The sequence below is a fragment of the Cibotium barometz genome, chromosome 18 (genome assembly GCF_041138505.1).
Source record: "Cibotium barometz isolate CiBa-2024 chromosome 18, ASM4113850v1, whole genome shotgun sequence".
Classification (NCBI taxonomy): Eukaryota; Viridiplantae; Streptophyta; class Polypodiopsida; order Cyatheales; family Cibotiaceae; genus Cibotium; species Cibotium barometz.
Genome location: NC_141063.1, coordinates 9262743 through 9286859, shown reverse-complemented (window position 1 = coordinate 9286859; position 24117 = coordinate 9262743). Strand labels below are relative to the sequence as shown.

The 24117-nt window shown below is 40.8% G+C and overlaps 2 long non-coding RNA genes across 2 annotated transcripts in view; both read right to left on the bottom strand.

The window, feature by feature from the left end:
- The window catches only part of LOC147628892 (uncharacterized), a 62844-nt gene that overhangs the window by 1589 nt on the left and 37138 nt on the right, over positions 1–24117 (bottom strand). The window lies entirely within an intron of this gene.
- Positions 6747–7778, bottom strand: LOC147628893 (uncharacterized). Its single transcript, XR_015267987.1, has 3 exons — positions 7492–7778; positions 7336–7373; positions 6747–7110 (listed from the first exon to the last, which is right to left on the bottom strand). It is a non-coding gene; the product is annotated as an uncharacterized LOC147628893 (long non-coding RNA).

The following is a 24117-nucleotide window of genomic DNA, read 5'->3' as shown; positions in this document are numbered from 1 at the left end:
TGCCAATCTACAAAAAATTGGAATTCAAACTCTACGATTGAATAGCAAACTTCAAGAAAATAAACACATGCCCTTAGATTTCTGTGATCAATGGCTTGATCCAAATCTTCCAAAAGAAACCACTCCGAATCCACACACTTGGGGTGCGTTTTTCTTGTAACCATAAGAGAAATCCATATCCATGCCTACAATATGTCAATCCCTTTCTATAATAGACTTTACAGTTTACACGACTAGCTATGCCTTTGAAAAAAGCCTCTAACATATCCCTTCGGAGTGCAATAACTATCTAATTTTGAGAATCCCTTGTAAGTGTAGGAATTGTGTAAATGCAAGAACTATCTAATTCTAAGATATCCATTGTAAGTGTAACTCACGTTGATGCGATAACTGTGGCTAAACCAGGATGCAAAGGCTATGTTAATGAACATGTCTGGGTGTGTGTGCGCATGCATTTGTGTGTGTGTGTGTGTGTGTGTGGAGAGAGAGAGAGAGAGAGAGAGAGAGAGAGAGAGAGAGAGAGAGAGAGAGAGAGAGAGAGAGAGAGAGAGAAAGACCTCGTTAATATCGTTGCTTGGAGCAGCCGTCTTGTCTCTTGCGACAACATACACACCTTGGAATGTTTAAGGGCAAGATCATACTGTCTTCCAATGAAGTGAAATCATAAAACAAACTGGAGTAACTTAAATTGGATAGGATTAAGAAGAGGGTTACCGGTCCTGCAGGGGACACAAGGGACTTTAAACACATTCCTATATAGCAAAAGAAACATTTTGCTAGATAGTTTACAAGAAAAAATGAACATATCCAGTAAAAGTAAAATACTAACTATATAGAAAATAAACTAGCAATAAATTACTATATAGTAAAAAGTTTCTATATAGCAAAAGTCATGAAAGCATTCACTATATAGTAATTGATGTAGGATAACTTTCCTATATAGCAATCTATAGAGTAAATTATTGCCTACATAGTAAATTATTGCTATAAAATAATCAATAATCAAGAAATTACAATATAGTAATCTATTACTCTATATAGTAAATTATTGTTATGTAACAAATCAATGCATAAAAAACCACTATACAATAATGGTTAAAAATAATAATTTTCTAAGAGAAAGATGAAATTTTATTAAGATAAATACAATGAAAGTCATGTTTTTTAATTTTACTAAGTATTATTATTCTAATTATTTACATATATACTAGAGAATATTGTACTATTATGTAGATATCTAAAGACATGCATGTTAACTTTGAGAGAGAGACAGAGAGAGAGAGAGAGATTTAAAGTATTTTTGTCCTTATTCTTTGAAGAAATTTTGTTGTCTTTATCCTTGTCGGAATCCTTGGAGTACTTGTCAGAAGCCCCTTTTCCTTTCTTTTGTTGATTCTTCCCTTTATCTCGCGCTGCCAAAGCTCCATCAGGGCCACTAGAGGTGCCAGTCCACTCCTCAAAGTGAGACTCAATCTGCATAACGGAGGGGAGAAATTCCTCCCAACAAGTAACTGGAACAGGGCGAGGAGAAGAAACAAGAGATTGAAAGTATGCATCAAACCTCTTTGGAAGTTTGGAGAGCAGCCGAATAGCCATGTCTCTGTGGAGATGTCCTTGCCACAAACAGCAAGCTCGTCCAAGACATCTTTCATCTTCGAGATGAAAGTAGATAAAGATGGAAAGGCATAAACTGATAAGTTCATAAGTTGATTTTCCAACACCAAAATCCGACCTGGAGACTTAATCTCATAGAGATCTGCAAAAGCCTTCCAAAATTCATGTGCAGCATCTGCTGTACGCACATGAGAGAACAAAATCCTGACAGTTCAACATCAGAAAGTAGAAAACGCGTCGATCATTCGACTGCCAAATATCAATCTGTGCCTGAGTTGCACCACACTGGAAGCAAGGGTGGGAGGGGTGGTATTGGCAAGTGTAACAAGCCAATCACAAAGATCCACGCCATGCAAGGCTGATTTCACCTTCACCTTCCATAGGGTGTAGTTGGAACTATCCAACTTGGCAGACTCAGCAAACATATGAAGAGAAGTCGGTGTAGCCATTACAAAAGCTTGGGCTCAATCTCAAAAAAATGCACAAACTCTTAAGAAGAAGTGTCCTCCATAGGTACCAAGAGTGACACCAAAGCCTGCAACACCACACAGACTCCCTTTGCAAAGGGGGCTTTCCCCTTTGCAAAGGGGAAATTCCACTAGAGAGAAAAACGCAGCACATAGAAGGCTACTGTCCTAAAAAAACAGGCTGCCTATGTCCAATCTCCACGTGGAAAAGAAAACGCTGATCAAAGAGTACTTGATGGCTGTGTCGGTGAAGCCAAACTGCAGGCAAAAAGACCAGCAGGTGCTATCCAGAAAACGCAGCAGCAAAGGGCTGCAAATCTGAGAGAAAATGCAGAGGAGAAGGTGCTGAAAACAGTGCTGAATCTGGGGTAGCAAAGAGGTTGCTAAACTGGGAGAGATGATACCATGAAAGAGTGCACAGAGCAGAAGCAGAGTGGCATTAAAATGTGCTGAACAGAGAGTGCAAGAGAGAGAGAGAGATATGGAGAAAACTATGTTGAATATACTGAAGCAAAACAGTCCCAAGCAAGAGACACTACAAGTCTCATAAGTGAGGGAGCAAAATATGTACAAGACTGAATGAACAATGAGAGGCCAGCACCCACTATTTATAGTAGGGGGAAGCTGGCTGACTGGAGCTGCAAAAAACAGGCCGATTGGAGCTACTGGACAAGGCTGACTGGAAAATGCCAGAAAGGCTAGGAAAAATCCCAAAAAAATACTAGAAAAAGGGGTGGCCAGCCCACAAGCAAGCCCACAAGCAAGGGCCATGCAAAAGGGACCAAAAGGGCACCATAAAAGAACATAATCTAGGGATGAATGTGCTAACACATATGCCATGTTGCCTGACCAATTTATGGGTTTTCTAGCACAAGCCACGCCCGAGCAAAGAGCGATGGCACATCAATATTTTGGGGGAGGGGCAGGAACTTCTGCCGCACCATCGGGTACCACCACTGGTAAGCCTAGTTCACCAATAGAAACACCACAAAGGACTCCACGAAGAGCTATAAGAACCCCTCCCTTAAATTGCTTGTCCAACGCTCGCAAAGGACAATGCTCAAGTGGTGGAGGTGGAGGTGGAAGCGGTTGTTGTCCAAGTACAGGGCACAGATGGGTCTACGCCCCCACGTGAGTGTCCTTGCATATCTAGTGCCAGACGCAGTCCACGCTCATGATCATCGTGACGTTTCGACACACACCCCACACCCGATAGGAAAAAATATTATACAATTGTCAATGGCAATGTGGTTTTGGATGATGTCGGGCAAGAGATAAAGAGCCGACATCCGCAAGCTTTGCCACATTGTCTTTGCTATTAAGACTTTATGACTTTATGGCCAAAGTTTGATAAAGCTAAGAAAGAAAGAATCATTAATCAAATCAAGGATGAGTACAAGCCAACCGTCTTAGTAGTGATGTCGTCCCCATAAGGTGGATAAAGGACCACATGGTGGACGTCATGAAACATTGGCGGGGAGATATGACTAGGAGAGTGAAGGGGCAGGGGCTGAGAAGCCTTGGTACATCAGCCACCATCAAGGATTGGAATGAGGAGAAGCAAAAGTATGCAAGAAATCCCCAAATGGAGAGCGTAGGAAGCTCTTTCCTTGGAAGCGACGGTTGGGACGCATTCCATGTCTACTTTGTAAGTATAAACGCTTATCTTGTATGTTTCATTTGATGTTATGTTATGCTTATTGTTTTTATGTTATGGTACTTTTAGAATCAAGTGGTTGGTCGGCTGACAACTGGGAAGAGGACATTGCTCGCCCCATAACACGTACTTTCTTTTGGAGAAGCTTGAGCGAGAAGGTGTCAACCTCAATTGGGGGAATGTTGTAGATATGGTAAGTGCAGCTTAACCTTATGCTTTGTATACTTGCTTTGCCATTGCATGTTAGATCGTTGTTTTGTATACCAAAAAAAGCAGCTTGTATGGTTTTTGCAGGGACCAATACCTGACCCTGAGGGCTCTGCATAGAGTGGCTTTGCCCATGTCTTTCCTCTTGTATATACATATTTTGGTCAGCACACATCTTTGTTTGAGCTTGTATGCAACTACTTTATGTAATTTTTATCATCGAGTATAAAAACCATTTTGGGTTTCCATACCATACTATGGTCTTTTGTCGGCTCATCTCGTCAGAGCTTGTAATATGGTCTTTGATATGTAAATTTCACATCTTGCAATATAATTTGGCCATTGTTTTCACTTGTGTACATACTTTGTAATGTCAAAAACGTTTTGGCACTCCAACTTTTCCAATAAATTCGCTTCGTTCTTCACATGAGAGTACAATTGACTTTGGTACTCTATAAGTTTGGCATAATGGTGCATCCATCTTACTGGTGCATCCAGCTACAAGATTGTAGCTGGATGCACCATTATGCCAAAAAAAACCTGCACACGCCGAAATAAGCGTCGAAATCTTCCTGCACATCCGTCGAAATAAGTGTCAAAATTTTCTTGTATCCGAAATAAGCGTTGAAATTTTCCTGCACGCATCGAAAAATAAGAGTCGAAATAGCAGTCGAAAACACCGTATAAATAAGAGTGAAAAAACATGCTTATTTCGACGTGTATCTCGACATGTATTTTGATGTAGATTTTGACATTTCCATTTCGACATGTATTTTCGCGAGTATTTCGACGTTTTGGGATTTTTAAGCTTAGTTCATAAGTGTAAAAAAAGGCATCGATAATGGCCCCGCCTCTTTTAGCGCTTCTTCCTCAATTTTGGTAAAGGACTTAGAAAATACAAAATGCTTTCTTGCAACTATTCTTGAACCTATGTACAACCCTTATTAGAAATTGGTTTAGGTACACACACTATGAAATGCGATTTTTGGTAGCATGAGAAGCATGAGAAGTCATCATCTCAAGAGTGTTTGTGATGTCATAAACACCATCAAAATATTAGATCTAAGAAGTGTTGTTCGAGAATTGTCACATTCAAATAGTTGAATAAATGATCATTGTGCCGTAATCCTCATTGGATGACCTTATTTGTTAAGGGTTGGATAACACGGTATATAAAACATACAAATTTCAAATGTATAGACTGGTGCGTTTTTTTCGATCCTTAATTTGGTTTTGAGAGAGATTGCCATTCTCCACTTTTTCCTACTACAATGGTAGGATTTAGTATCCTCTATCATTGTGGAGAATGAAAGTGGTGCTATTCTCCAATCCATACAATTAAACATGTGTTGAAAAACACAGAAAATTTTATACTCAAAGTGTAAGATTGCATTGGCACACACAACACAAAAATGACACCTGGTAATAAATGGTAGGTAGCATGGCACATCACTATATCATGCAAGCCAAGATAACAAAAACCATGCCACGTCAAGTCAATTGAAGTGCAATATAATATTAAAGTAGTAAGAGAGGTGGGAGCCATTACAACTATCATGAAGAATTTAGCCAATGAAAAACTTGATTTGGTTTTGATAGTAAGCGAGGTGGGAGCCACTACAACCAACTATCATGAAGAATTTAAACAGTGAATAACTTGATTTGGTTTTGATAGTAACATGGAGAAGTCTATTGTTGTATTGACATGCCTAAGGACTACGAGTTAGCTTTGTTAGTTTGAAAAAGGTGATATGTGGGGGATCTTCATATCCATCTCAATAGGAGATATACCTATGTGGGGGTGCATTTGTCATATGTAGTGGGTCGCACACTTGGATACATGCTTGATTTTTGACATGCATTTTGAACATTAAAAAACTTGTAAAAATATTTCTCAGTCGTTGGTGAAATACTTACAAGTCTCATCCCTTTCCCATCAAATGTGGCAGGCTAGGGTGCTCGTCAAGCAACCCTGCTTTGGATACACTTTTGCATGGCGTAAGATATGTTGGGGTCCATGATTTCACTTTACCTAACATATGAAAACAAGAATCCTCTACAACATATGTGTTAGGTGAGTTGGTATATTCATGTGTCTTGAGTGAGAAGGTCTTAAGTCTGAATATCCTCTGGCAGACAAATGAAAGAGCACACTTGAGTGAAGAAATACTCTCTTTTGCTCACTTTTGTGTGCCAACAATACTCCATTAGAAACGGTTTTTTGGTGTGCCATGTAGGGCATGTGGGGGTGCATATGAGAAAACACCATTAGAAATGGTTTTTGGGGTGGCAAAGCACGGCCTTTGGGGGTGCATATGACAAAGCACTCCACATAGAAATATCTAGAGCCATCCATCTATACCACTCCCCGTCCCTCTTATGGGCTTTACACACTTTTCCTAGTATTCCGAATGGGCAGGGATATGGAGATAACTAGTAATTCTTGGCAAAACCACGAGGCTCTAAAGAACCTTACATTTCAAGAGGCAAAGTACCATATTTGATAGTCTCACTGACCAAGTTAACGTGGGTGTGTGAATACTGCCAAAGGTTGGGAGTTTTTTTAATTTGGATGAATAAAATTGTGTATTAAGCTTTCAGTTAATATCTATTACATATTAAGCATGGACAACCAAGGCACAAGGAGAGAGGAGAGAAAAAAGAAATCCTGGATTTCTAAAAAATAAGAGGAAAAAACAGCATCGATTGACCCTTTGTATTTCGGCTTCCATTCTTGATTTGAGCCTTTGTATTTCGTCTTCTATTCGTGCATTTTGTTTCTTAATGTCTTTTATATACCGCAACAACGCAGAGTTTGAGCACTAGTATATACAAAGGTTAGAAGTTTTAACTAGAGTAACTCTGAAGGTGGGTAGGCACGAATATTTCTGCTTTTTTTTAAATAAAGGAAACGAAAACTATCTTTATATGTACACGGTAAGGGATTGTTATTGATTGAATCAGACCTTGTAAAAAACTGTGTTGGGATGGAGAGGTCTTAGCAGGCAAAGAGAATATTGGATCTGTTGTGACGAAGCTGATTTACTCGTGAGTTGAAGCTAGGGCGTGTCAGGGTGGAGATGTCGAGCTCTCGATTTGAGATGCACACTGCGGAGAGCATATGTAATCCTCGTGGTCTACGAGCAGCTCACGTTGATGCGATAACTGCGGCTCAAACACGATGCAAAGGCTGTGTTAAGTGTGCGTGTTGTGTGTGTGTGAGAGAGAGAGAGAGAGAGAGAGAGAGAGAGAGAGAAAGAGAGAGAGAGAGAGAGAGGGGGAGGAAAGACCTCGTTAACACCGTTATGTGGGTGTGTTTGTGTGCGTGTTTGTGTGTGTGTGTGTGTAGAGAGAGAGAGAGAGAGAGAGAGAGAGAGAGAGAGGAAAGACCTCGTTAATACCGTTACTGAGAGCAGCCGTCTTCTCTCCTGAGATAGCATACTTACCTTAGAATGTTTAGGGGAAGATCATACTGTCTTCGAATAAAGTGAGATCATAAAACAAACTGGATTAACTTAAATTGGGTAGGATTAAGAAGCGGGTTACCGGTACTGCAGGGGAGAGTGCGAGCTCCCAGAGAGAGCACAAGAAGGGAGAGGAGGCAGGCGGACGCCAGCATGCGGATGGGCTTCTTCATGGTGCTGCAGGTCTCTAAAGACGCGAGCTGGGTGACAGTGATCAAGGCAAGGCAGAGCCAGAGATGACAGTAAGCTGCAGAACTGATCCCTCAAGAGATTGCAAAACAAGCAGGACGGCGCCCACAGCCTAAGAGACTGAGCGACGCGGGTTCACATGCCCTTGGGTTTTAGAATCTTGGTGAACTCTCCTCTTCATATGCCATGTAACCTCTCTGATTTGTTCATTTTATGATGGGTTCACATGCCCTTGGGTTTTAAAATCTTGGTGAACTCTCTTCTTCATATGCCATGTGAAAGCAATCCTATCTCATTTGAACATTCTATCATGGGTCTCACCTATTATCACTCAACAACGTTGAAAAGTAGAGCACCTGAGCTTTTTTAAAAGAGAAATTCCATGTGTAGACAAGTATTTGTTGTATCTCACAACTCTAAAATCATGAAAACTCATATAAAATATTTTCCCAAGACTAGGAATTTTGTTTGTTGGTGTTTGGAAAGTGTTTCTAGGGTAATATATAATGTCTCAAGGTTCAAACTTCTTTAAAACAAAGCTATTTTTAAATTATGAAGGATCTTAACATAGATAGTCTTTTTAATTTTATCCTTTTTTATTTGGCTAGTCTTGCTAATAGCAAAAATATATTTCGTATATATTTTTGAAACAAACATATCCTTGAGTTTAGGCTACTATATTTATCCCTTTCATGTCTTGGGTTATATTTTGTGAAGTGGCTTTTAAACATTTTCTATAAGATGAGGGGGCATGCATAAAAAATTATTGCACTAGTATAGGTGGTAAAATGCCTAAATACAAATAAGGTGTCCAATTGGATTATCTATGGGCTAGTGAACTTCGAGCTACCAAGGAGGACATAATTTGTGCATGTTTCCAAGTATCAAGTATACCAGTGGAGAAATCCATTGTGCTACCACACAAGCACATATTTGTAGCTATAAACCACTTGATTTAAAGAAAAATAAAAAGATTATTACATTAAAAAAGATTGTGAACCATAAAATTAGGTTTCGTGAAGTGTATGTATGCATATGTGTTTGACATGAATATTCAACATTCCAACTATAAGTTAAACACATAAGCAATATGCTTTAGTGGAGTTGATTAAAAAAATATATCTCTTAGTGATATCATATGTTTATTGTATGCTTTAGTTTTTGTGAAGTGTATGTATGCATATGTGTTCGACCTGAATATTCAACGCTCTGACTATAAGTCAAATGCATAATCAATATGCTTTAGTGGAGTTGATTAAAATAATAGATCTCTTAGTGATATTATATGTTTATAATGATGTCTTTAGGCTTCAACCACGTGTTGAGAGAAAGCTTAGAAAGTTAAGGCTCTATTGTAGTAACATAGTAGTCATAGTGATGGTTGTGAATGCCATCAAATTTCAACTTGAAAACATAATACTTTTTAAACTTTGTAGTGAAAAACAATATATATTGGTAGTGAGGGAAATGTCCAAAATTTCATATCTCAAACATGTTTTGCAAAGGTGGCACCTTCAGCTAGCGTTTCGAGTGGCCAAGCCACTTGATCACTCTAGAGTTATTAGTATTCATCTCTCGAAATTGTTGCCACTTTCCATGATAGCTTGGAGATCATGTACAATCTAGACCAATATCCACCTCAAAACGTATGGAATGCTGATGAGACACGAGTGTGCATATGCTGGAAAGATAGAGGAATGCTTGCTTGAAAGGGCCAAGGAAAGTATATGGTAGTATTGAGGCTTGATTCTAGGGAGTGGTTTACAATCCTTTATTATGTCAATGTAGCCGATGTTACACTTCTTGGATATTACATCTTCAAAGGCAAAAGAGCATTGGCACAATTACCTTAGCCAATGTGAGGAAGATGTCGAAGCTGATATTACACTTCTTGGATATTACATCTTTAAAGGAAAAAGATCATTGCACATTGCATAAATTTTTTAGCCAATGTGAGGAAGGTATAGTCATGTCAATGCAAAACACGGCATGGATGATGGGCTAACTATTCTCTGCTTGCATTTGAAGGACATGGTTCTTAATGCAGTGACACCAACCAACATGGACTTACTCATAATTGATGGACATGCAAGCCACATGGTGTTGGTGTCGGTGTCCGAGCAAGACTTAGCACTTGCATGGTTTTGAACCACCTAGTTCGTTCTCCGGACGAGCGATGACTAATACAACTATGCCCAATGCGATAAGCTAATGCTAGTGAGTTTGCATCATCGATCTGCCTAAGCTACGGGAGTTAGTCATGATAGCGCAGAGGTTAGCTCCTAATTTAACATGATTCATAATGTGGCTCTTGATCTTATTTCTAGATAGGAGTCATGTCTGGATAGGAATGACTCTGGATCCAAATTCTAGTTAGAAGACATGTCCTCGACATATCCAGACAAAAAAGTGCTGAACACAGACTAGCAATCAGATAGACTTGTATAGTACAGAATAGAGAATTGCACAAACAAATCATTGTATCACTAGAGTGAAGGCTTAGCCCAATAGTACAATGTAATAGCACACTCAGACGTCACTCTCTATTGTCTTATCTATCCTGTATCTCTCAACCCTTGGATAGTTTGCCTTACTTCCTTTTCACCATCTATACGGTTCTACCCGTTGGCAAGATTAGTTACAAAGTTGTTACAAGAAAGAAGATTCCTACCCAAGAGTTTGTTGCCCAATGTATACACTAGGCAGTGAGGCTGGCGACAAGGCTGAGCACAACGGGCTGTCGATTGGATAGTTGCCAACACCTGGCGATCCCTATGGACATTGCGCTAGCAATAAAGCCCACACTAGCTTATTGTCGTTTGCTGTCCAATTTGAAGGAGCTCAAACCTTGAAGTTTTGAGTGACGACCTTCGCTTGTGGTGGAGATGGTACTGGATGACTTGGCCTTAAACTTGTGCAACTAGAACCACTTCCTTCTTGAATGATCAAAAATTTTGTATCCAGAATTTGGACATGAAAGCTATAATCTAGACATTTAAGGCCTAATCTAGCCTCCTTCTTCCAGTTCTCTGTCTGTGCCAAATCCTCTTGAGACAAACTTGATGGTCTTGCCTTGAGCATATATGGGCTCGTAAGCCCTCTTCCTGCTACTCACCCACGCGTGCCCAATCCCAGTGTTTTCATTTGCATAACAAAATTGTACATCAATGGGCTTGGCATCTGGATACCTTTTCCTAGCCCTTTCCATTGCATCGATTGGCCATCCCTACTAAAAAAGCATATGGCTCTGTCTACTCTAGGGTAATGGTTGCATCCTCGAATATGGTCTGCTCAAGTTGTCTTGGTCTTCTTCTTCCACCCTGTTGAAAAAGCATATGGGTTTGTTTGCTCTAGGGTAATGGTTGCATCCCCGAATATTGTGTGCTCAGGCTGTCTTAGTCTTCTTCTTCCAGTGTGACTCCATTTCCACCCATATGGTGGTTTGCCTATTGGTTCTAATGTGGATTTTTTCCTCTCTCTTTCTTTGCCTGGTAACTTCATTAGCAAGGGGCACTCGTAGTCTTGCTCTGTGCATGAGTTATTGCCTCCTCTCTCGGATCCTTGCATCACAAGATCCCGCCACTTCCCTGCATTGCTCGGGATCTAGATGAGGGGATTATTCATGGCGCTGACTATTCTGGCCCGGAGCTGCTTTGCCCTTGTTTCTTTGCGTGACTCGTTTATAAATTCTATAATGTCATCCTAGTTGGACGGTCTTATAGCTCCTACCTGCTTAGCAGCCTGAATTCAGGTTTGCATGTGGTTGAGGGATGTCTCTTTCCAGACTCGTGATCTTTTTCCCCCTCTCTTGCTACAGTGCTTCATGTTCCCTTTTCTCCCTTTTGGCCCATCCTTGGAACTCTACAATTATTTTGTTTTTATTCTGTGCTTCTGCAGCATGAGCTTTCTTCATGCCCTCAACCTATTCTTGCCTTTTCCTGTGTTCAGACTTGGATGCCTTCATCTCCTCTGCATGTGTTTTTCTTCTCACGGCATCCAATTGATCTTGTCTGTTCTTTAGATTGGTATGGGTTATTGTCAGCAGCATTCAGCTCATTAACCGTCATTCTACCTCCTTTTTCTCTTGTATTCTTGGCAGGGGTTTTAGATTCTAATTCCTTCTTGAGGGCCTTTATGGTCAACCCATCTTGCCTTTGTTGCTCCTTGTATTCCTCCACCATACCATCTAGTCCTTTAATTTGGGCCCTAAGTGCAGCCTCATCACATGGCCCTTTCTTTAAGCTTCTTTATGGTTGCCCAAGAATGCTCTCTCAACTCATCATTGGGGATTATGTCCATTGATGACCCCTTGTATAGTACAAGCCTCCTTCCCCTTCCCCTCAAATTGCTCCTTTGGTTTCTTCCCATCACCCTTCAGAAGAGTGAACCGGTGTTTCCAAACTTCCATTTCACTCTTGAGCTTCTTGATCTCCTTCTGTAGATTTTTTTCTTTTCTTGCACCTTCCTCATTGTGTCCTACCTCCTTGCCCCCTTGGCTATGTTCAGAAGTTCCCACAACACTTGTCGTCGGCTTTGGTCCTGTCAATTTTGCTATGTCAAGATTTCTAGATCCTCCATCTAGATTCTTGTCTTGAGTATGGTAGGGAACCATCTGCCTACAAGTAGGTGTGGATTTCTAGATCCTCCATCTAGATTCTTATCTTGAGTAGCGAACCATCTGCCTATAAGTAGGTGTGGGGGACTTGCATAGCCGTCGCTATCAACTTCTTCATATATTTTCCCCACACCTCCTTTCGGCCTTTGACTACATGGCTTTCCCATTGTTCCATTTTCTCTGCCTCTAGCTCATACACCTCCAAAAACTCTTTCGCATCCAAAATTATAGGGGTTCCTGCTGCCTTCTCATGGTCTGGATGATGGCCTCCTTCTTCCCAACTATCGCTTGTAGCTTGGATATCTCCTTTAATCCATTTGCCATGCACCTTCGTAGATAATTGAGGCACCCCTGCATCGAGTTCAATGGACTCCAGAAAACTTGCAAGATGAGGTGTAGGGGGATCGACTTATGCTTGTTCAAGGTGCATGGATATAATGATAATGATTTTCTATTGTGCTTGTCCGAGGGGTGCACGCATTCTACGTTTGAGGCTTCCTACTGTGCTTGTTCAGATTGCAGGCATTCTGTGGAGTTTGAAGCTTCCTGCTCTGTTGCTCCTCCAGCTTTTGTGCAAAAATGAACTTGCCGATGTGTCAGCAAAGTCCTCCTTGAGCTGTTTGCTGCTTCTTTCCTCTGATGTTTTCCCCTTCCTGCCCTTCTTCTTCTTTCCAAACATAAAATCTCTCTTCTTTTCGGACATTGATCGTTCGGAACTCCCCTCTTGTTGGGGCTTTGCATTTGCCTCCTCCTTGTGCCATATGTCTTCTTTGTGGCTTGCTTCCTCCTTTTGGGTCTCCTCCTCTTTCCTAGTTCTTGGTTGTGCTTTAAAAAGTGTTGTTAGGTAAGGGCCAATCTTTGTCTTGGTGTTTGGATGGCTGAACTTCCTGATCTGATCCTTTAGATTGTTGTACAGAACCTCTGCCCAAGCCACCTTTTTTCCTACCTCAACTGTCTTCACTAATCTGAAGGCTTTTCTTGACATGCAGTATGGCTTGTGGGTGAGATTGATCATCTCCACCACAAAGTGCATACGCTTTTGCCAGTCCTCATATGGTGTTCCTATAATTTTAAAATCTTTAGCCTTACCTTCCAAAGGGCCAAACTGCTTAATCAGGTATTCTTCATCGGTTGGCTTGACCTCCGCCTTCTCCTTCAGTTGATAGTTTGAAGACTTCCACCACATAGAGGGGGGATTGAACACCCTCTTCTTGCTCGACGAGAGTGTGATTGTGTTTGATTTATGTAGCTGCAGCTGCTCCATGACTTTTTAATTATGCTCGAGTTCCTCGTAGGGTGTAAGAATATGGCACAACGGAAATAGATACAACAAGATCTCGAAAGTACACTAGACAATGAAATAAAGAGAATGGAGAGAATTCTAAAATTCTTACTATACCAAACAAGCGATAGGTATAATATGATGATGCTATCCACCCGTGCACTTTAGTGTAGAGCTTAGATGGTGATCTAGACAGACTCTGGATGGAGGGCATAATGAGAGTATAGGGAATATATGCTCACAAGCATTGGATGCCTTTTCTTGTGCCAACTATGTCTATTTATAGTGCTACAGGTAGTGTGGTGGACACGTCCAAGCGCCTACGCTGCATTGACACGGCTCATCGCCCCCCACATATTCATAAAGCATCTCCATTGACCACCGCCCACTAATGATGAACTTAGTATCCAAAAGAATATTCTAGGGAATATTTCCTATACCATTTCGGGCTGAGGCCACGCCTCGAACCCTAGCCAGCACTTGTACCCCTCATCATCTCGTCAACGATCACAACTACGACCCCTTCTAGCATCTAAGCTGGGGTTCCCACTAAAGATACGTGCACCAATGGCTTCTCCTCATCATAATGGGGGCTATACAAATGTGCACCACACATCAATGAGATACATGCTGAGAGGCGGTCATTGAACATATACTAACACCCCCCCTCAATGTCCACCCGCGAAGATGAACTAAGAGTTTCTTGGCCCAATGCCAAGTCCATGCTGAGAGGCGGTCATTGAACATATACTAACACCCCCCCTCAATGTCCACCCGAAGATGAACTAAGAGTTTCTTGGCCCAATGCCAAGTCCATGAAGATGTCGAGTGAGCTGGTCCTTCCCAAGAGCTTTGGTGAAGATGTCGGCATAGTTCTACTTTATAGAACAGTTCTCCAGCTCCACAATCTCATCCTCAACAATCAACTCCCACACATAATGATACTGAATCTCAATGTGCTTTGTGTGAGTGTGAAACACAGGGTTCTTTGCAATGGTCATGAAACTCTGATTGTTGCATTGTAAGGTCGTGGTGGCTGACCTCATTGGAACTCCCATATTTTCTAGAATCCTCCTCAACCATACTGCCTCACTAGAAAAGACGCACCACCAGGAACCCAAGGACAAAGAATCAGTACCCCTACCGGCCAATCCAGGCCCTACACAGGAGGAGTTGGCAGCAACTGAGGAAACAAGAAGAAAGGTCACATAGGAGGAGGAGAAACAAAAGCAAGATTTCTTCCAGCAAAACCTCTATGAGACACCACTCCCAGACCACTTTATAGATTTCCCATCTTTCATAGAGGCTGGCCCTCCTCCCCTAATGTATTTCAGTAAAATACATTACACACTCTCTGTTGGGCATGGTCAGGCAGAGCTTTCGGTCCAGCCAGGCCTACGCCGAGAGCGTCCATGTATCCCATGGTGACATGCCCAACTTCCTTAGGATTTTCACACATGGCTAGGGAATTGATCACATAAATAACGGATTGTCTCTACCATCAACATGAGGTGGCTACAGTTTCACAGGCAGGAGATAATAGTGGCAAGGGCATAGGAGAGAGATATCTAAAAATCTCTATCAAGTTAACTTACACAACCTCCAGCTAGAGGGAAAGTTTGATGAACAGACGCAACAGCTCAGGCATGCCCTCACTCGGATCACCAAACTCCAGTAGTAGCTCCAATAGGCTCATGAAGCTGCTTAGTAGGCACACCACAAACTTTCTGTCATGGAGACCCTTGCCCATGAAGTTCAAGATCGAGCAAAAGCTCTGGAGGTGGCCCTTGCATAAACCAACTTGGATTTCCAGAGATACCGGGAGATCTTAGAAGATACCATCCACCAAATGGAGGAGCACATCAAAGAAGGCGAATCCAAAGTAGGCACAACCACCCTCTACCCCCTCTACTCGCTCCTTCAGCGCCATGGATAGGAAGGTTGACGCACTTATGAAGACAGCCAACGGAGGTGCCCATCCTTGCCCTCCCTCCACAAAGCCCATTCCAACTCAATGAACTTCATTACAGGAGCATTCGACTCAACCTCCTCCAACACAATGTCTATTTGGATGAGCCCCTCTCCCCGAGACTTACACATATCTCCTCACCAACCTTCCTATCGCTAGCATCACCCTCATCCCCTGCTTCTATTTTTAGGGCCTCATCTCTTTCAACCACCCTCATGACTTCTACAAGCTCCCTCTCCACCCTCTAGAAGCCATCTTGATTAGCTGGAGTCACCTTCTCCATTTTGGCTTCCCATCTGACCCAATTGAGGTTATAGACCTGTCTGTTCCGGAAGGTCTATGCCCATACCACTACCCCTCGCTGAGGACGACCAATGTTTTGCACTATGTATAGGGTAGGGGATTTCATGTGGTGAACAAAGCTTACCTCTCCCTCTGCACTGATGCCCTTCTGCCTTACTCCGCTTCTAGCCTCCTCATCCCATACCATAGGTGTCACGAGCAAATGGAGGTCATGGCCGCCACACTTGAATCTATTAGCTTGACGATTGCCTCATTGCCTTCCCCATTGAATTCACCTCTAAGGAAGCAGAAGCCCCTGAAACCTTTTTTCGATCCAATGGCCTAGTAGTTGACGCCAACAGACGGTGCTCTTGCCTTAGACAACCAAGATGGCGGCGACGATGACGACCACAACAACCTGCCCCCACCACCCCCACGATCCTCATCTCCCCCGCCTCCCCCTCCACCATCCGGTTCTTCTCCCCCAAATACTAGCACCAAACCACCACCATCCCCACCACCCTCTGGCACATTTGTCCTACCACTCCCCCCCCCAAATGTCTTCACCTCCCATTCATTTTCCCATACCACCCCCCTCACCACCCTTTTTATCATTTACAGCTAAAAATGCACACCACATTCTGTGACATCCTATCAACCTCAACAAAACCCCCACCCCTCTTTGATGCAAACCTCGCCATGAGAGCCTCCACATTGACCACACCTCCACCCCCGTCTCGTTGACACAACAACCCTCCACTAAACCTTGAAGAGGGTGAGAATTTTCCTGTCGTCGCCGCCGGCCACCACTAGAGCACGAGAGGAGGTCGACCTTCTGCTCAACCCTCTCAATTGGTGAGACCCCCTCGATCGCATGGAGTTCGAGCAGGCGATCATCAACATCCAATTCGGTCAGCTCCAGGTAGCACCCATCACTTGCACAATGGATCGCATAAGGACATCGATGTCCAGATGCCCCGCCTAGCACCCCACCTTTACCCTCGCAAACCACTCTCTCTTCTCTGGGTACTAACTGTTGTAAGAGGTTATAACAATCCAAGATTGTCGGCTCTAGCTCATGATGCGTCAGTTTTTATTGGTGAGGTTAGTACATTTGTTTGGTGATGAATTATGGAGCTTGTTTCACCTGCCAAAAGAGGACTATGACTTCATAGGCTTCCTTTAGGTTTTTCTATGAGGGATCTCTCATTGTCTTCAATAGCATTTATTTCCACTACTCCATCACCTTTGTGGGAAGCTTCACTATGTTTAGTTCTTCCTTAGCGTGTTCATGTTATTGTGATGAACAATGAGTTGGCCTCTGGGCTTTATAACTTCTAGTCTTTTCTTGTCACAATATTCTTTTCTATGTGCTCGATCTAACTTTTTGTAACCTTGAGCAATCGGTTAGAGTGTTTTTCTATGAAAACTTTACCGAGCTTGCTCTTGATCTGATTATTCTCTCTTTATAGTTGCAAATTGTCAGCCCGCATTCTGATGCTCTATCTTTAGATAGTATCATTCTCTCTTTATAGTTGTTGCAGGTTGCTAGCTTGTATTTTTGATGCTTTGTCTTTAGCTATAGCTTTGGTCTAGTTAGCTCTTGGACTTACAATTTAAGAATTGACAACTCTGTGCTGATAGCCTCAACTTTTTATCTTTTAGCTATAATTTGAGCCTCTTTATTATTGAGCTCACAACAATGTGCTCACATAAAAACTTTTCCAAGCTTCCTAAAATAATTACTGCTTCCTAAATCAAGTACTACTTTGTTGACCTTGTCACACGTGGAGTTTTGAACAAGGGCAACACTTGTTTGTTAACTTTCTCAAGCTTGCTCCTTGAGGAGCTGATCATTCTCTCTTTGTAGTTGCAGATATATGTATACCTAGATATAGATTACCTAAACAATTTTTGTTTGGGTTGGGGCCACTTTGGAGTTCGACCTTTTTTCATAAAGCTTTCTCTTTGTTGTTTGTAGTTTTTTTGATCCTAGAGAAGAAAAAAAAATGCTTTACGTTTTATTGGGTCTCGAAATCACTACGTGCGTATTGGTTGGTTATCTTCATATCATTAACCTGCATTTTTGATACTCTATCTTAGCTAGTATCATTCTCTCTTTATAGTTATTATAGACTATCATCTTGCAATTCTGATGCTCTATCTTTAGCTATAAGCTTTGGTCTGGTCAACTCTTGGACTTGCAATTTAACAATCAACAACTTTGTACTGATAGGCCTTAGCTTTCTATCTTTTAGCTATAATTTGAGCCTCTTTATCATTGAGCTCAGCAATGTGCTCACATAAAAATTTTTGTAGGCTTTCTATGGCAAGTACTGCTTCCTAAAGCAAGTACTGCTTCCTTAACTTTGTTGGGTCAAGTTTTAAGCAAGGCCAACACCTACTTGGCTTGTTAGTAGGTAGCCTAATGGCTTACCCTGCTACTTCCTCTTTGGCACTTGTTTGTTGGCTTCAGTAGTACTGATAATTGTTCTACTCTTTTCTCTTGTTCTCTTTGTTTTACAAATTCTTTAGACTTATGTGGGGTGCTGGCTTGTTGAGCCACTACTCTTCCTAAACCGAGTCAATAGCATGCTTTGTTGACTTCTTTCGTGATCCTTCTACTTCTTTGTTGGGGGTTGTAGGTGTGTATAATTCTCCCAATTGATGCTTCATTCCCCACGATCTTCAAGGTTTCGTTTGCCATATTTTTTGATCAATTTGCTTGTGTTCGGGCTGTTGATAGGTACCACCATTAGCATGGTCTTAAAGGTTTAGTTTCCCGTATTTTTTTTGTCAGTCTACTTTTGTGTCTAAGCTGTTGATAGGTACCACCATTAGTGTGGCCTTTTCAGTAAGTGCAATAGGAATGTAAGGCCTTTGCTCGATTTTTTTCCCCTGCCTCTATTGACAATGCTTTGAGGTGTCCATCAATTTTTACCTTTCCACCCTTGTCATAGCTAGCTTTTGGCACTACTTTATGAGTTGCTTATGCATGATGACAACCTAGGTGCTTAACAAGGGCTCCTTTCTCTACTTATTTGAGTAGGACAGTTGCTTCTCTACTCATCATATTATTTTTTGCTAACATCATGACCATATTGACAATAATGAACTTACATTGTTCTTGTTGTGGTTGATGTTTGGTGCTCTTATGCCGAGGGAGTATTGATTACCTTGTGAAACTTTTTCGCAGTTTATGTTACCTTGTGAAACTCTTTCGCGGCTTCTATGCTTTAGAGCAAGGATTTGCCTGTGATGGCGTTGTCTATGGGCTTGGGAAATTGAAAAACTTCTTTTAATACCTTTGGTGCGATCTTCATTCGTGATAGCTCTGCAAATGATCTTAAATTGATTTTCTCCATGCCGAATCTTGCAGATCAGATGTATCCAGGGTGGATTAAAGTTAATGAGGGTGGATTAAAGTCAATGAGCTTGGCTCCCATCTTGACAGATACATGGCAATAGCAAGTGTAGAGGTAGAGGGATGAGAGTGAGAGGGTGCAATTAGAAATTACACAGTGTGATTAGGAATTACACAAAGTATGGGCACAACTACTGTGTCCTTTGTTCTTAGCTATCGTGATGGTGGGGAGCATTATGCCAAAGTGACATGCTTCTTTTCTTGATTAAGCACTGCAGTTTTGCCTGATCTCGCTGCATGGTGAGGCCATAAAGTTGGCTTCTTTCTTGTTGAATAGGACACAAAAAAAACAATGCGCATGGGTAGACCTACCTCCATGCAATTTGAACTTGCACTTTTCCCAAGGAACATCTGGATCCACCTTCTTTTCTATAACTTCCTCCTCTTTCTGATTTTCTTGCTCATTTGGGTTTTCTAGTTTTGGAAAACATCCAGCTTATATAGATTTTCAATGAGCGAGAGTCTTGTTAGCTCATCAGTTTGGCTAAAGTCCCGCATGGGTTGTTTATGCCTTTCATTTGCTAATCTATTTGACAATGCACTTGTGTTTGTGTTAAGGTTTTCTTTCTCATTTTCTTCATTACATTCTACAAACATTGTTTGTACATCTACAACCCTGTTAGTGCAATAAGGTTTCTTTCTCATTTTCTTCACTACATTCTACGAACATTGTTTGTACGTCTACAACCATGTCAGTGTCATCAAGGGCTATGAACATTGTCTGCACATCTACAACCTTGTCAGTGTAAGCAGGGGCTATGAACATCCATACCTCCTAGTTGGGTTTATAGTTATGATTTATTGGATTAACATAGTAGAACATGTAGTTTTGATGCTGATGATGACGCTAATGTGCTGATAACTCCTGTCACACACATTGTCACACACAGTAGACATGGAATTTTTGGTAGTAGCCATTTATTGCATTTGTTTTGTCAGTTCTCCATGCAGCTAATACGCCTTACCATAGTAGGATCTCAATTTGAACCCAATCACTAATTTCTCAAGTCTAACACCATCAAGAATAGCTAGTACAAATGCACATGTGCCAAGTTGCGTCTTGTTCTAATATGGTCTTGTCCACCTTAGGTTTAGCTTTCTTGGATGTAGGTCCATCTTGGAACTAAACAATAGCACCCAATTTTATTTAGTGTTTCTCTTGTCAACCCTAAAATATTCCTTCTCTTGTCAACCCCAAAATACTACTTCTCTTGTATTTGGTGTTTCTCTTTCCAATTCCTTCATCTTTTAACTATTTCTGTTAGCCATGTAGATTTATGTCTTTCTCTTCTAATATCAATAGTTTACTAGAGCTTATGTTCCACAAAATCTTCAAGACTTAGCCTGTATGATGATAACCACTCACAAGATGGCACTACAAACTCTATGGGAACAACAATTACCTTTGATCACAGGTCAGTTGAAATGGAATTTTTCATATGGTTAGCTTATATGTCGTTCTGAATGTCCATAAAGTTGAGTTCAACTTCTGGTCCCAATCAATCCTGTATTATTCACTATCTTCTAATCCCAAATCGCTCATGTATTACTTCACTATCTTAGGCTTGTAATAGTCCACTATCTTAGTCATAATTATTTTTAGAACTTGATTTGTGGATTTGACTTGACCATTATTAGCATGTGGAAAAGAAGTAGGATTCGACCCTACCCTTGACCTCTAACTTCACAAGCACATGTGTAGCAACCAAGAATTCCACGTTGAAAAATGTGGTTTTTATTATAAATATAAATGCTCATTGAATAATCTAGTGAGGGGGGTGCCACATGGGTTGGCACCCTGATATATATCATTAGTGATAGTCATGGAGCTTGCAATCTTAGTATGATACACAACATGATGGCATCATCTTTTATAATATCTATGGCATTGCAACATAAAAACTTCCACTGTGGTATTTGTGTTTTGTAGCATCGTTCTTCATCTTTCAGAGAGTAGAGTCTCCATAGCAAAACTAAAATACCCCTTTACAACTCAAAAATTAATGTAAAACCCCAAGAGGTTGTTCCCGTGGTTATCTTCATGGGCATTCTTATGCCATCAGATTTTTCATAATCAAGAGCTCTTAGCAATGAGAACGGAGTGTTTTGTATCATTTTTATGCTTGGTAGTTGGGATCTTTCATGACCAATAGAAGCATAACTCTAGTTGTTAAAATCAACATGATATGCATGTGTAAGAAGTGGGATTTTACATGGTCACCTACTCAAAGCTTTGGTCCAAAATGGATGTAAGCTTGAAGTAATGATTGTGTGTGCATGTGGTGATGTGTGAATCCTGTGATTACATGAAGAAAATATACATTGATGCAAATAGGGCTCTCGAAATGGTGTCTTGTGGCCTTCATTTAGTGTAACATGGCCCTATGGTGCTGCATGCGATTGAGCAGGTGTCTTCTCAACCCCTAGTGTTAGTCACACCTAGATTTAGTGGGGACCTAGAGACAACATGACAAGGGATATGCATCCCGGAAGGAGAGGTGTTGAAATGTTGTGTTTGCATATGGGGGAGTGGTAGGTATTTACTTATGTGTGTGTGTGTTTGGGGGGGGTGTTTAGCATTTTGCATTGAATCAGAGACATATGTTCTCCCAAGATATGTTTGTCTACTGCGTAAAGGTTATTTGGTGATTATAAAAGGTGAGAGTAGAAGGTCAAGGCATAAGAGATGTAAGAGATGATGTCATGGGGCCACATGAGTTGATTTTGAGCTATCATTGATGTACTCTCATGTACTTTCATGAGTGGATAAAATCAGATCCTTCTTAGATTCTCTTATCTTGCTTTAGCTTTTTTAACTTTGTGTTAGTTATATTCAATACTAATCAAGATGTCCCGGTTACATTTTGGTCCTCCTTAGATCCCATTTATCAATTTAGGGTGTGATGGAGCATGTACATATTGCTAATGTATTCTAATAAAGTTTTAGAGCATGTTAATGATGTTATTGTTCATGAAAGACATGATGGTGTAGTTTAAAGAAGAGCTTTGCAAGAAATATATCCTCCAAAGAACTTTCATGTTGGATCCCTAAGACCATCTAAGTGACTTTTATATGTAGTAAATTGTCACACCCAAGGATAAGAAGGGAAAAACAATTGAGAATAAAAGGAACATACTTGGATACTCAAATGAAGCATACTTGGATTTGACTTTCCATCTCAATATTTCAATCACTTTCATCATAGCCTCTCCACAATTCAGGCTACTGGTGGCAATAAGAGTCTAGAAATGGGTAAGAAGAATATGCTACCAAGCTAGACACAATGATACCTTATGACAAGTTCTCACACATACTCAGTAATTGAGATATGTTGAAGCCACTAAGATACACGAGAAATTTTGGAAGAATTCAAGAGACGAGTTGAGTGTTTCTCTTCCATTAGAAAGCCCACCAACTTTCTCGAGGGATATTGTTTGTGAAAAGGTGTGTGAGAGGTTTGGAATATGATAGCCACTTTAAAAATCAAATCTTATACTATGATATTTTTAGGAAAATCACTCTTGAGTTATTGGGAATTATATTTTTTATTTTATATCGAAGACGCCCATGTGTGCTATGCTAGTGTGATTTGATATTATGGTTGCCTATTTCTCATGATAGTGTTGGGATTAATTCAGTGTGTTCAATTGATTGTTTAAACTAATATGGATTATGTCTATGAGTATATCTAGTCAGATGTGTGAGGGTATCAATTGAGGTGCCACGTAGTACTGATGGTTGGATTGAGCGGTGGTATGAAGACAAAAATCAAATGCTCATCACTCATGATATTTTTCTATCAGCATTTAATTGATCATTTGTAGACTATCATGTGGCTAGAGTTTATTTGTTTATGTGCATAAGTTTATTTTATGTACGAGTGCGCACAAGGTTATTTAATGTGCGTGTGTCCACAAGTAGTAAGTCCATTAGAATTATTATTGGGTAAAGGTTTTAGTATGTGAAAACTATATAAACCAAAAGCCCAAAAGTGGAAATGGTGCTATTATTGGCTCCAAGGGATAAAAATATGAATATGAATATGACATAAATACCATGTGTGGGAGAAGGAGCCACACATGTCGAGGGGAAGATTGCAACGCAATGATCTTGTTCATGTGTTGATAAGTATTTTCTTCTTCTTATGCTATGTTGTGTGTTAATTTAATGTGTACACCCTTGTTTATTTGAATTTCAAGCTATGTAAATAATTGGAGAAAAGTTTCCTATTTCAGTGGTGAGAGAGAGTGGTATCAGAGCATAGGCTAAGTACAACAAAGAAGGTATGATTTGGAAAACCAAAACTCAAGAATTTTTGGAATAATTTACGAAAGCAGGGTAAGCCTCTTTTTTGTAATAAGTTTTGTTAAGTTGAATTTATAAAAACATGTAAAATACTCTTGAATTTGCAAAGTCTACAAGTTTTACATGTACCCTAGACCCTAAACCCTAAACCTACAAGCCTACAAGTAATCATCCAGCCAAAACATGGATGGGTAGATAAGTTTCACGATAAAAAGACATGACCATCATGTCAAAACATGTAGAGAGGCGCTCATCTAATGTAGCACCAACAAGACCTCCCCTCGTGGAAGGCAACAGAAAGAAATGGCCCCCCCATGGAGCAAGGCAATAGAGGGGCAAAAGCTTGAGAGACTCTGGATAGATAAGCCTCCTAGTCAAAGGATGCTTCACACACCATATATTTTTCTAGAGTCCATAATGAGGCCAAATTGATATAGTTTTGCAAATGCGTAGAGTTTAACGCCAAATTTGAAACTTGGAAACATCAGCTGGCTTCTATTTGTTTGTAAAAGGGTTCTTGTGGATTATGCAAAGGGGTGGAACCATATATTCGTGGGTCATCATCCCTAATTTTAAGGTGCCCAAGCAAGGTACTTTGAAAAAGTAGCAACTTGCCTCTGAGTTGACTCATGATCATAAAT